Here is a 13,783-nt window from a genome sequence, read left to right as displayed (position 1 = left end):
TTTCTAAAACAACTAATGATGCACACAATCTTGCTCTAACTAACCAATCTGAGATCCAACTCTTACAAATGATGGCTAGGAAGCTGAAGGAACAATTTGAGAGGGATAGGAGGAATTTTTTTTATCTACAACGCCTACTGGAGAACCAGGAGGAGGGGTGGGGACATGGTTCAATTCATTATTTACTAGATACTCTCCTTGAATTTAAACATACCATTGTAGCCCATAGAAAAAGCCCATTGGGTTCCCGGAGGCAGAAGGAGAACCAGGGAAGCCACAAGAGAAGTGGTAATTCTTTTTGAACAGAATAGACTCAAAGACTCAATTTTCAGAGCACTAAGGAATGTTAGAAACCTAAAATATGGCGAAGCCACCGCTGAAATATTTCAGGATAACAGCCCAGCCACACTGTGGTGGCAGAGGGCTCTCCAGCCTTATACATCGGCTCTAAAAGAAGTGGGCATAGCATATTGCTGGGGCTTCCCTTTTAAGTTGATAGTCCGGCTAAAAAGCAGAACCTGGGTTGCAAGTGATAACCAGCAGACTGGCAACATATGGAAAGAGCTCCAGCTCCAAGCAGGAGATATCGCTCCTCAGCTCAAGCGCACAAGAGCACCTTCTCAGGCTGGACAACCAAAAAAGGGCAGAAAGAAATAAGGCAACTCCAATTAGAAAGTAAGAAATTGTTTTGTTTTGTTTTCATGCATGAAAAGCATCTGAACTCCACTCTAACAAGCACAACAGTAATTTGGAAGAGCCTTTGTCCTTAGGCATTAGGAGGTGTGCAGCTTAGCAACAAGCCCCTGCCTGCCCCCTTAATTGATCCTGGGTACCATGGGAAGGATCTCCACCACTCCCACGTTCCTGTTGGCAAGCAGGGAAGCACACTCTAGCATTTGTGTATGTAGTTTTCAGTTTATGTCCTTTGATTCCCAAGTTATAGAAGTCTAGCAGAAAAACCGAGTTTCTTGAAAAATTCCATCTTTAATAGAGCAGGAACTACATACTTAGCATTTAACTCTCTGCTATCCACATTTCTACCAACATTACTTTGATTCCTCAAAGCCAAACTACGTATAAAGCTTCTCTCCTTCAACGTTAGAGGGCTAGGATCACCAATCAAAAGAGCCAGAGTGGAGGCAGCCCTGCAGAGGGAACATCCAGACATTGTTGTCCTGCAGGAGACGCATCAGTGCAGGAACCAGAGGGCTGCCTTGCTGGATAGGCGAGCAGCTACAAGCCCCCGGCTCTGGGAAAGCCAGAGGCGTGGGTGTCCTGATAAGCAAGCACTGCCCTCTGAGTGTTGAGGAAAGTTGGGAAGAAATTGACAGGCAGATACCTCTTTGTTCAAGGTGTCATAGGCAGCCATGAAATCACCATTGCTTATTTTTATGCACCCAACTCAGCACAAGAAGACTTTCTCCGGAAGATGCTAACATAATTAGACCATTTAAAAAGAGGACAAACCATAACAGGCAGAGACTTCAATTGCTGCAGCAGTGACACAAAGGACCGAAGTAGGCACTGATCTGTGAACAAAATCTGCAACCCATTCTAGGTGGAAATATTAACTGAAAGGGACCTTGTGGACCCCTGGCAGACACTACATCTAGAAGGCAGGGAATTCTCATGTTTTCCCCATAAGTCAGTGTCACACATAGACCTAATATTAGTACCTAAACCAATCCATTTCTTGGGAATAAGTCCTAGGGGTAATTAAGAATTTAAAATCCAGAAAGTCCTCAGGACTGGACGATTTTACAGGAGAGTTTTATAAAGCATTTCGCAATGAGCTTGCCCCATGGCTGACCAAACTGTACAACTAGAACGGGGGGGGGGGGGAGCATCACAAACATGGTGTTCTTCAAAACTGATGCTACTTTGAGTCATATAGTTCTCATTAATGTAGACACAAAGTAGTTCACATCAATAATGGTCAAGCATCTAAATATGTTTATAACTCAGTACATATCTCCAAACAGGGTTCATGCTGGCCAGAAGAGAAGCATCACAAGTTTCATTAGGACACTAAATGTTATACATGAGCTAAATAGAGCTGAATAATCTCTCTTGATGCCAAAAGACTTTTGTTAGAACTGATTCATTGTTTCTGATACACCTGCTAACCAAATTGAAATTTGGATCTAAGTCCTTGCACCTCATTAAGCAATTATACTCCAAATCAAAACCAATCATTTCAATCAATGGCTTCGACTCTCAGGCTATCGAGCTCTTAAGGGACACCCGACACTCTGCTGCCATTGCTGTTTGCATTGATCATAGAGGAATAAGCCATTCAACTGCACAAAGACACTTTTATAGAGAGAATGAGGTACACAAAATGAATATGTTTGCAGATGACACCCTCTTAATTCTGCAAAATCCACTTAAGTGGCAGTTAGAAATGTATCACAGGGTAGCAGGATTGTAAATCAACTATTGTAAATCCCTGCTCCCTCCTATCAATTTAGACTGATTGCTAGTTAACTCTCCATTTGCCATAGCACATGGAGGATTTAAATACTTACTACAGACACAAGACAACTGAGACATAGAAGCTATAGGGGACTGTATAAAAATAACTTTGGGAATGGAAACATCTTAGCCTTAGCTAGCTGAGGCAAATAGCTGTGGTCTAAATGTCAATGTTACCTAAATGCTTATACTCCCCCCTTCAAGTTTGCCTATTCTCATCCCTCCTCTTCATCTAAAGAGATGGCAAAAGAAGCTCAATGCATTTGTGCTGGGAGGCAAAAAATCTAGGATAAGCAACAAAACTTTGTAGACATTGAACAAAAAGAGGAGTGGAAATGCCTAACTTAATGTTCTATTTTGCTGCTTTTCAAATCGAATCCTTGATCCCATTGCTCAGGGTAAGAACAGAAGACCCTTGGGTCCAACTTGAGATGGTCCCTTCCACACCTTCAATGAGAAGTCACCTTTTCTTACCTTTGTATATGCAGGAGGTAAGGAAAATAGACCATCCATTTACAAGATGAGTACTGATAGTGTGGAGAACAAGGAGTGAAACACTGGGCCCTGACCCTCACCACTGGTCCCATTCCTCGATCATCCAGCTTTCAGCCACACAGATAAATATCAACTGTTTAAGGATTGGGAAGATGTAGGCATTTACATAATCCATGACCTGCTTCACAGAGGGAAAGCAATATCCAAAAAGAAACTGCAAGTTAAATTAAAAGGCATTTGTACTACAGCACCTGGTTTGAGGCTAATTCTTTTGCACCTTGTTTAGAGAGCAGGGGAGAGGGCTTATGCACACTTACCTTGTCTGAATCCTTCTACAGCGAGTCAGCATATGACCTGATGGGTGCTGCTTCCCTAACATACAGCAATCGGTAATGACATAAAGCAGGAGATGCTAGAGGCCTTCAATTTTTTATGGGAATTAAGCCACCCAACTGAAGATCACAAATGGGAGGGTAGCTGGACACCCCTTTGCCCTGCTGCCGTAAAACCATCTCTGCTTGCTTACAGGAGGCCTTGCTCAAGGTCATTCTGCACTAGCCCTGGATACCAGTCAGGCTTGCAAAAATTAATCCCTCCCTTTCCCTTTCATGTTGGAAGGGTTGTTGTGAACTGGGGTCCTTTATTCATGTTTGGTGGGAATGTCTCCATTTTAAAAACTTTTGGAATAGAGAATTCTCCTTATAGCCACCATGATAAGCCAACCCCTTTCTCCAAATCCTGCCTTAGCCCTACGATCTTTGGACATAGACTTGGGCTCCATTCTCCACCACAGAGAACTGGACAGCTTCTTAATGACTGCAGAACAATTAGCGGTAGCCCAGCAATGGAAGAACCAGACTGAAATATCCCTGAGCATTCCATAATATATGGAATACAGCAAAGACTGAGGAGGGCAATTAAAGGCATATGCATAGAAACACCCTCCAACAAACATGGACCCCTTTCTTTAACTATGTTAACAACCAAAATTATTCCAACCATTCAATATTCTCAGTCGAGAGGTTATGTTAAGTAAAATGTTTGAACATTGAGTGTGTAAGCTTACGTCTAAAGTCAATGGATAGAATGAACACTATTAGATGTAATGCTGGGTACTTGTATCCAGTATTTCTATTTATTTAAAAACAAAAAAAGTTAGTTAAAAATAAAAAAAGTTTATAAAAGGCTATTAATGGGTTATTGATTTATTTTTCTGGTTTGATGTTTTATTATTGATGCCCTGGGTTTGTTTGTTGGGTTTTTATTTTTTTAATAATATTTTGATCTTGTGGTGTGAGTCAGCATGTGGATTGTTTCATATGTATATGAAGCTCTGGATTTGTTAGCCACCTTGAGTCATGTCTGAGAATTAGGCAGGATAAAAACCGATAAAAGTCAGTGGGGACTAGCAGGCTTCCCGGAGATGTCTGGCTGGCCATTCTTAGGATCTTGAACATCAGGTAGATCAACAATGTTTAACGTTTCCAGATCCAGGGCCTTCTTTTAACCCAAATATGCATCTGGGACCCATTTCTAAATCTTTCATCATATATTTGCATAGCAGTAATGCTCCTGTTGTGACCCACCTTGGATCTGGAAGCACCGGTTGAAGACCAATGCCCTAGGTAGACGACAGCTTTGTCCCTACACAACACTTCTTAATGTTGTACAAATGAACTTTTCAGACAATGCCCAACAGGCTCTCTTTCCATCCTCTGCTGATCTTTGGGCTAATCTGTCTTTTGAAAGGACTCTCAACTCCCCTGTTTAACATGCTTCACAATCTGATTTTATTAGCTCAACGAGCCACTGACTTATTCTATTTGGCGTGATCAGTTTGCATTGAATGGGGCGATTCTCTTGACAAAAAAAAAAGGTGGAGCTGTTTTTAAGTGAAGATTTGGGGGTATGTTTCAAGGAGTGTGGGGTTTCTGCCCCTCCTTTCTTTTATCGCCTTGGAAATGTGCAGATTGAGTCCGAGACTCCAGCTTTGGCAAAACTGTTGAATCCAGAGCACGTACCCAGGCAAAGGTGTGCTCACTCCGCACCCTCCCTCCCCTTCCTCTGTTGCCGCCTCTGCTGCAGTCCACAGAATTGCTTACCCAAAAAGGCAATCAAAGAGGACGCCACAGGTTCATGTGTTTTCCCTGCACAGTGGTGCAATGCACAACCCTTAAAAAGCCAGCAGCGTTTCGAGAAGGCTCAGAGAGCAGGCAGCGTCTTTCCAAAGAATGCATGGCAGGTTGCTGGTCCTGCTGGATTGGATTGTCAGTCTGTCGCAGCCCGGGGGTGGTGGGCAACAACTAGTGGCCCCCAGAGCCTAATCCCATGGGGTGCCAGTTGGTCGCTCTTCTAACCCAGAATTTCACAAGTGACCTGGAGGGAAAATAAGAAGCTGCCCTGTACTTAGTCCGGCCCATAAGAACATAAGGCGAGCCTCCTGGCCAAAGGGAGTACATCTGGTCCAGCATACTGTTCTCACAGTGGCCAGCTAGATACCCCAAAGGGAAACCCTCTAGCAGGACTTGAGCAAAAGAGGACTCTCCCCTCCTGTGGCTTCCAGCAACTGGTGTGCAGAAGCATTTCTGTTCTGACTGTGAAGGAAGAGCATGGCCATCGTGGCTAGTAGCAATGGATAGCCCTCTCCTCCATGAATTTTTCTAATTATTACTTTCATCTAAAAATAAATTAAGAAACCAATCCTCCTGATTCTGGATAGGAGATGCTGGGGATTGAACATCGGACCTTGCATGCTCCACCTTTGGGGAGAAGAACTATACTGCAATGCTGTGTTTTAAACGCCACGTTACTTTGATAGAAGGGTTTGTTTGTTGTTGACTGTTGTAAAACACACTTTGGTGAAAAGTGGCATATACCTCCTGGGAAGGAATGTGTAAAATAAATACAGTGGTACCTCGGGTTACAGACACTTCAGGTTACAGACTCCGCTAACCCGGAAGTAGTACCTCTGGTTAAGAACTTTACCTCAGGATGAGAACAGAAATCGCACGGTGGCAGCGGAAGGCCCCATTAGCTAAAGTGGTACCTCAGGTTAAGAACAGTTTCAGGTTAAGAACGGACCTCCAGAACAAATTAAGTTCTTAACTGAGGTACCACTGTACTGGTTTTGCTTCCCCAGCAAACCAGCTTCCCACCAGAGGTTATGGATAACCTATCATGTGGCTTCCTCTGTTAGAGGCAGCCAGCCACTGAATGGCATTTGCTGGGAATCACAAGTGGGTTCAGTCCCGAGGACAGAAATTTAGGTTATCAAAGGTGGCAGTGGCTAGCTGGAAAGGAAACAGCATCAAAAGTGTGGTGGAAGCCAGGTGGAGTGTGGTGCTGACATTTTGGCACTGGGGGTGGAGAATCTGAACTCAGCACCCCCAGTGTGGTAATATAATGATAATATTAACCACTCCAGTTAGAGCTGGGAGAAATTCCTGCCTGAAAACTCTGGAGAGCTGCTTCCTGCTTGTCACTGCAGACAGTATTGAGCTTGATGGATCCTGTGGTGTGATTTGATTTAAGGCCACTCCCTGCAGTTATCATGATACATTGTCAATCTTGACTCAGAGACTTCTGTCTGCTGGTTCCATTTTCCAAAACCTGCTGAGTCCTTTTTCTTCAATATTTAATGGCATCTGAAGAGATTTTAATTGCGAATTAGCGTAACTTTCTGTTGCTGTCCCTGGGGGTGGGTGAGTGAGATGAGTCTGCTCTAAGGCCTTTTGTTAGGGTGTTGGGAGTGGCGAGACTGGTTGCTGCATTCTTAGGAAGCAAGCCTAAAAATAAAATAAAGATTCCAGCAGACCTGGGAACTTACTTTCAAATTTGCCAGCCCTGGACTCGGTTTTGGAAGGCTTTGTAGCATCCTGCTTCCCCTGCCAGAGGTAAGATGCCTCAGAATACCAGTTATTGCAAATTATTATCATTCACCTTTAGAAATCAACAGCAGCAACACCAGGATGTAGTCCACTAAGGCACCATCTGCAGCATACTTTTAAAGCAGAACCATGTCATTTTAAATACCCATGGCTTCCCTGAAAGAATCCTGGGAACTGCAGTTTGCTGTTAGGGGCCAAGAGTTGTTAGGAGGCTCACACTTTACCCATCACAGAGCTACAATTCCCAGAGTTCCCTGAGAAGAAGGATTGCTAACCCACTCTGGGAGTTGTAGTTCTGTGAGGGGAAGAGAGGGGGTTTCCTAACAACTCTTGGCATGTAACAGCAAACTACAATTCCCAGGATCCAATGGGGGAAGCCACAGCTGCCTAATAGCCCACTGATTCTAGAAATGCATGGGTGTCATGCCTTCCGTCTCAGAATAAGCAGCACTTCCACCCACGCTTCCTGGGTGCTGGGAGAGCAGTGAGGAATCTGGAGCAGGTTTTTTTTTTTAGTTCTGTGTTTTTTGTCTTGACCACCCAGCCTTGTATCTTGACAGCTCGGCCTGGTGTCCACGAGGGAGCAGAATTCTGCATAGGTGGGTGAGCTGGGTGGCGGAAGGGCAGAGTGGATCTTCCATGCCTGAAGCAAATTTTTAAAATTTTGCTAGCTTTTGAAAAGACCCTCTCCTCTGATTCAGATGGCACAGATGCCAGCGCCAGGGCTGAAGATACGTAGGCATTGTTTTAATAAGCTCAGGAGTGTCAGGGATTTCTTTATTCTCCAGCTCCCCGCACACAATAGGTTCCACCCCGTCAACGCCGCCTTTCCCCTCGCTGTCGTGTGACACTGGCCTAGCAACAAATCAGTGCTGGAAGGAAGCCAGCTGCAAATCCCCTTTGGGAACAAATTTCTGAAAGTCGGCATCTCATATTTAAGCCTGGCGAGGAGGGAGGGTGGGGATGAGAAATTTCTGGCCTATTTCCCAATAGGTGTTTAGTGGAGAGCAAGGAAGCGTTTTCCGCACTCCTGACGGCTGCCAACCTCCCTGGCCTCATGCCAGGAGAGGGTGGGGCCCAAATGGGAGTGGGTGGCATCAGAATGGGAAGTGGGAGGAGTCACCCTGTCACTCTCATTCACACGCACACATATGAGAGCTGGTAGTGGTGTAATGGTTAGAGTGCTGGACTAGGGTCTGGGAGACGGGTTTGAATCAGGTCATGGAGCTTCTTGCTGTATGGGTCACAGTCACTCTTTCAGCCTGACCTACCTCACAGGGTTATTGTGGGGATTAAATGAGGACCAGGACGAGGGTTCAAATCCCCCAATCAACCATGAAGCTCACTAGGTGATTCTGGGCCAGTTGCTACCTCTCAGCCTGACCTACTGGGCAGACTTATTGTGGGGTTTAAATGAGAACCAGGTCCTGGGAGAGACCAGGGTTCAAAACCTCCATGTGGTCATGAAGCTCATTGGGTGACCTTGGACCTGTCACTCCCTCTGAATCTAGCCTATTTCATAGGGATTAAATGAAGAAGAGTAAAACTATGTACGCCACCTTGAGCTCCTTGGGGGAAAAGTTGGGATAGAAATGCAATATATAAACATTGCTGTCAAACACATATTCAACACACACTTACTGTGGTTGTTTAACAACTGCTTTTATATTTATAGGGTTTTTGTGTGTGTGTTCATGTAGTTTTAGGTTTTTATTTATTCATTAATTAAATTTGTGCCTCACCTTTCCTCCCAAAAGGGACCCAGGGCATTAAGCAGCAAAATCTTAAAACAGCACAATTTAAAATTAGATTTAAAACAAACACATTTAAAGTGTTTAGAAACCATTTAAAACAATCTAAAGCTTTTTTAAAAAGTTTAGAACCTCTAAATACCTTGAAAAGCCATTGCAATAAACAAAAAGCGTGAAGCCTGCATCTAGAGACCTAGTGTATAAGGGAGAAGGCTATTCTGGGTTCCATTATCCTGACATGCAGGGATTTTGTTGTTGCTGTATAAAGCAGCATGCACCTGTGGACTGTAACTGAAGCCCAGGTGTAGGTTGACTACCTCAACGAAATGTAGACTTGAATGAGTTACATACTTACTTTTTGCACTTTTAATGTTTAACTTGAATTGCTGGAATTTTGATGGGGCAGGAAATCACTGAACCAAAAAGCATTTAAAAAAAAAAAGCTAAGAGCACCACCAGGATCTCAGTTCTCAAGTAATAATCAATTTCAGAATTATGAATTTATAAAGGGTTTTTTGGGTGAGAAATAGCCTGTTTTATGGGTTTGCAAAGTTTTGTGGAGGTGGGTGTTTGTGTATGTGGAGCTAACATCTGACATGAAGTTGATAAAGGTCTGCTGGACTTACTTGGTGTCCCCAGGATACAGATGCAGGAAACCTGTGGATTGCTTTTTAACAGAGAAGCTTTTGTACGATTCATTTCCAAAAGCCTGGGCCTGAAAATGCAAAGTTTTCAGTTCAGCAAAATCCACATCCTGCAAATATGCTATGAAATTTGCTGCGGATCCTCGTTGAGCTTTTCTGCAAGATCGTAAATGGGAGCTATGAACAGGGTTGGCTCCAGCACTTGGAAGCTTGTGGCGACTGCCAGGGACCCCATGCCTTGGTAGGCCCCACTGCTGATCCTTTATCTGGGCCTCACTGGATGTTCCACCAAGAAACCATTTCCATTTCCTACAACACTCCCAGCTTAGCTTCACTCTGATGCATTGTGGGAAATTTTAAAGATGAGCTCCTCCTCCTTCATAGCCCTGCTTGTGCTGATTGTTGAGACCTAACCTGGAAGGAGCAGCCGCCACTCACGGGATTGCTCCCCCACTCTACCTCTGCCATTTAAAGTAAAGGTAAAGGTAAAGGTAAAGAGACCCCTGACCATTAGGTCCAGTCGTGACCGACTCTGGGGTTGTGGCGCTCATCTCACTTTATTGGCCAAGGGAGCCGCCGTACAGCTTCCAGGTCATGTGGCCAGCATGACTAAGCCGCTTCTGGCAAACTAGAGCAGCACACGGAAACGCTGTTTACCTTCCAGCCGGAGCAGTACCTATTTATCTACTTGCACTTTGACGTGCTTTCGAACTGCTAGGTTGGCAGGAGCAGGGACCGAGCAATGGGAGCTCACCCCATCACGGGGATTCGAACCGCCGACCTTCTGATTGGCAAGTCCTAGGCTCTGTGGTTTAACCCACAGCGCCACCTGTGTCCCTTTTAAAGTAGTACAGTCCAGACATGGATTTACAGCCTCAATGAGAATGACAGTCAGGGCTATCAGTGGATGAGGATTATTTTCCAGCACTGAGAAATTCTGTGACCAGTGGCGGAGCTTCATGCTCCGGTGCCAGGGGCGGGGCTGGTGCGTGTCCTGGGGGTGGGGCGCGCTGCCCGCAGGGGCGTGGTGCAAGTCCTGGGGGCGGGGCACCCACCGTGGGCTGGGTGGCAGCTGCGATGGAACCCCACTGGGATTGCACTGCCAGGGGTGGTGCGCTCCCCTCGCTCCCCTCTTCCTCCGCCAGTGTCTGTGACTGATCATGGTGTAGGAGACTGGCATTCTAAGAGAAAGCACACACGGCAGTCAAAACTCTGATGAGGATTTAAATCAGGGATGGGAATAGTCCAGTCCAGGCTCTAGATGTGGCCCTCAGTTCCTCTCTACCTGACTCTCTGCAGGCCACACCCCTTCTCTCCACAGGCCATATCTGTTGCCTCTAAATAGAAGAGGCATTCCTCCTGAGAGAAGGGAGAATGCCTCTTCTTAGATCAGCTTCCCCACGGCAGAATTCTACAGAATTGTAGAGTTGAAAGGGACCTAAAGGGTATTCTAGTTCAACCCTCTGCAATGCAAAGAGGAGGCATTACCTTCTCAAAAGTTGGATGAATGCAATAGATGGAAGACTGCTTCTATTTAGGAGAGGCATTCCCATATGAGAAAGGATAATTCCTCTTCTTGATTCACTGCTCTGGAACATGTGGCCCTCCAGATGTTGTAAGACTCCAGTTCCCATCAGCCTGAGCCCCCTGCCCAGCCAGTATTCTCAGATGGTGAGGGTTGTATTCCAACAGCATCAAGAAGGCCGGTCAACTGCCCCTGCTCTCTTTGAAAGTGTGTTATCAGTTTTATTTTTACCGCTGAAGGGAGGAAGCATGCACCAGTTCAGTTCTTTCAAAGCCAGCTCTTTATGCAAGCAAAACTACTTGACAAAACAAACAAAACAAAACAAAACAAAACTGACCATTACAACCCTCCACATTACATGTTCTTTGCCCCCACATTCCTGCATTCTTTCACCATCTGCTAGAAGCTTAAGTTATGATAATTGAACATTGCCGGTTTTTATTTTTTTACTTTTGCCCTGCTTGTGAAGGAAGTGTAAATGCTACTGACGGGAGTGCGGTGCTGGTGGGTGGGCAGAGAAGTGTGAAATGTGCTTGTATTCAGCTGCGATGGCGCATTTTGTGTGAATGGGGAGAGAGTTGAGTGAGAGAGAGAACAGTTGGATGGCATTGCTATGGTGGCTGCCAAGAGCTGTCAGCATGACAACCACATAGATCTGCTAGTGCAAAGCAGATTACTATGTTCCTATTGAATCCAGCCCTTACTCTATAAGAACTAGAATCTTAGGTCAGCAGCAGAGTATCTGATTGACATGCAGGATCTCCCGGGTTCAGTCCCTGTCGGTATGGATAGTAATGAGTTTGATGGACCAATATCTCTGATTCAGTTTAAGGAAGATTTCTTTTTTCCTGGGTTCAATCCCCAATGACATTTCTAGGTAGGGCTGGGAGAGACCCCTGCCTGAAACTATGGAAATCTGCTTTTGCCAGTCAGTGTACAGAACACTGAGCTAAATGGACCAATGCTGTGACTCAGCACAAGCCAGCTTCTCGTGTTCCTAAACACTGCTGGAACTCAATTATCAGGTGTCCCTGGCAGAGGAAGTGCATGGTTCTCCTGCCTCCCCATTCACCAGTGTGATGAGCGTGGTCACTGCGGCGTGGCTGCCTCTGCTGCAGAAAACCCTCTTTCCCGCTAGGCATGTGTGTGTCAATCCATCACTCGGCTAATGCTCCTTTTGTCCTTCCAGCCTTTGCTAACATGCTCAAGCCAGCTCCTTCCTGCATCTATCTCCCAAAGCCGCACAGATTAAAAAAACACCACCGTCCTGCACAATCTCTCTCTTTCTCTTTCTCTCTTCCTTGTCAAGTAATGAATAAATATTGATTTATTTCAGGTTAATTAAAACCCCTCCTGGAAGAATAATCCAGTCCTACGTGCTTTTAAGACTTAGAGATAGCAAGGGAAAGATATATTGATTAATTTCTCTTAATCTTTGTTATTTTCTTTTTCTTGCCAATTGACACAAAATGGAAATTTATTGTCAGGGAATGAGTCGAGAGGTTTAAGCCAAGTTAATCAAGGGTCAGGAAACCAAACCTTATGAGAAACAGTTGAAGGAGCTGGGTATGTTTAGCCTGGTGAAGAAGAGGCTGAGAGGAGATATGATAGCCATCTTCCAGTATCTAATGGGCTGTTGCATGGAAGATGGAGCAAGGTTGTTTTCTCCTGCTCCAGAGGGTAGGTCCCAAATCAATGGCTTCAAGTTGCAAGAAAGCAGATTATGACTAAACATCAGGAAGAACTTTCTGACAGTAAGAGCCGTTCAACAGCAGAACAGACTCCTTGGGAGGTGATGGACTCTCCTTCCTTGGAGGTTTTTAAGTAGAGGCTGGATAGCCACCTGTCATGGATGCTTTAGTTGAGACTCCTGCATTGCAGGGGGTTAGATTAGATGACCCTTGACAGATTGATGAAGTATGAAAAAGAATATTAGAATGATAAGGGTATTAGAATGGGCTGAGGGATCAGGCTAGAGGGGGCCCAGCTAGTCCAGCATCATGTTCTCACAGTGGCCTGACAGGTGCCCATTATGAGAATCCCACAAACAGGACATGAGAGCAGGAGCTTTCTGTCTGCTTGTGAGTCCCAGCAACTGGTATTCAGGGGCATATTGCAGCCACTGTCATAGATAGTCTTATCCTCCACAAATTTGTCTAATCCTCTTTTAAAGCCATTGAAGTCAGTGCTCTAACCACTGCATCATCACTGCCTCTTGCGGCAGGGAATTCCACAGTTTCACTGCCAATCAGTGTGGACAGTGACATCATGGGTTAGGATAATAATGGTGATGTGCCCTCCTTGCTCCAGCAAGTGAAACAGGCAATAATGACTAGGAGAGAGAGTTTGCTATTGGAATGGATTCAGGACTGAGGCCACTTCTCTGTAAGAGAATGGCAGTGTCAGTTATCTTGTCTCTGATCATCAGCAGTAATGTCTGATTGAAAACAAGGTGTGTGTTTAGGGGGGGAGAATATAAGCTTTATTCGCCCCTTGAGGTCCGCAAGGGATTTCAGTTACAAACATTAGAAGTTCCTTATCCTGAATCAGACCATTGTGCCATCTAGCTCAGGGTTGTTCACACTGCAGCTCTCCAGAGTGGGTTCATTTGGGAAGGGGCTTTAGCTCAGCAATAGGATATCTGCTTTGCCTGCAGAAGGTCCCAGGTTCAGTCCCTGGCATCTCTAGGGCTGGGAGAGAATCCCACCTAATACCCTAGAGAGCCACTGTCAGTGTAGACAATACTGAGCTGGATGGTCTGACTAGATATAAGGCAGCTTCCCATTTAAATCAGCCCTTTATTTCAGAACCATGAAATTATTGTTAGGAGAAGGGCTGCAGCTAGCTAAGTGGTAGAGCACCTGCTTTTCATGCAGAAGTTACCAAGTCCAATCCTAGCATCTCTAGGTAAGGCTGGAAAGACTCCCTGCCTGAAACTCTGGAGATCTGCTGCCAGTCAGTGTAGACAATACTGAACTGAATGGACCATTGGTCTGACTCAAAATA

At 45.1% G+C, this 13,783-nt stretch overlaps 1 protein-coding gene and 1 long non-coding RNA gene across 2 annotated transcripts in view; one reads left to right on the top strand and one right to left on the bottom strand.

Moving 5' to 3' along the window:
- The window catches only part of NCS1 (neuronal calcium sensor 1), a 57,605-nt gene that overhangs the window by 20,447 nt on the left and 23,375 nt on the right, over positions 1 to 13,783 (top strand). The gene's annotated exons all lie outside the window — the stretch shown is intronic.
- Positions 6,574 to 11,853, bottom strand: LOC128406778 (uncharacterized). Its single transcript, XR_008328625.1, has 3 exons — positions 10,741 to 11,853; positions 9,235 to 9,323; positions 6,574 to 6,909 (listed from the first exon to the last, which is right to left on the bottom strand). It is a non-coding gene; the product is annotated as an uncharacterized LOC128406778 (long non-coding RNA).

This window comes from Podarcis raffonei, chromosome Z (genome assembly GCF_027172205.1).
Source record: "Podarcis raffonei isolate rPodRaf1 chromosome Z, rPodRaf1.pri, whole genome shotgun sequence".
Taxonomy (NCBI): Eukaryota; Metazoa; Chordata; class Lepidosauria; order Squamata; family Lacertidae; genus Podarcis; species Podarcis raffonei.
Note: the sequence above shows the minus strand (reverse complement) of the source record. Positions and strands in the feature narration are given on the sequence as shown.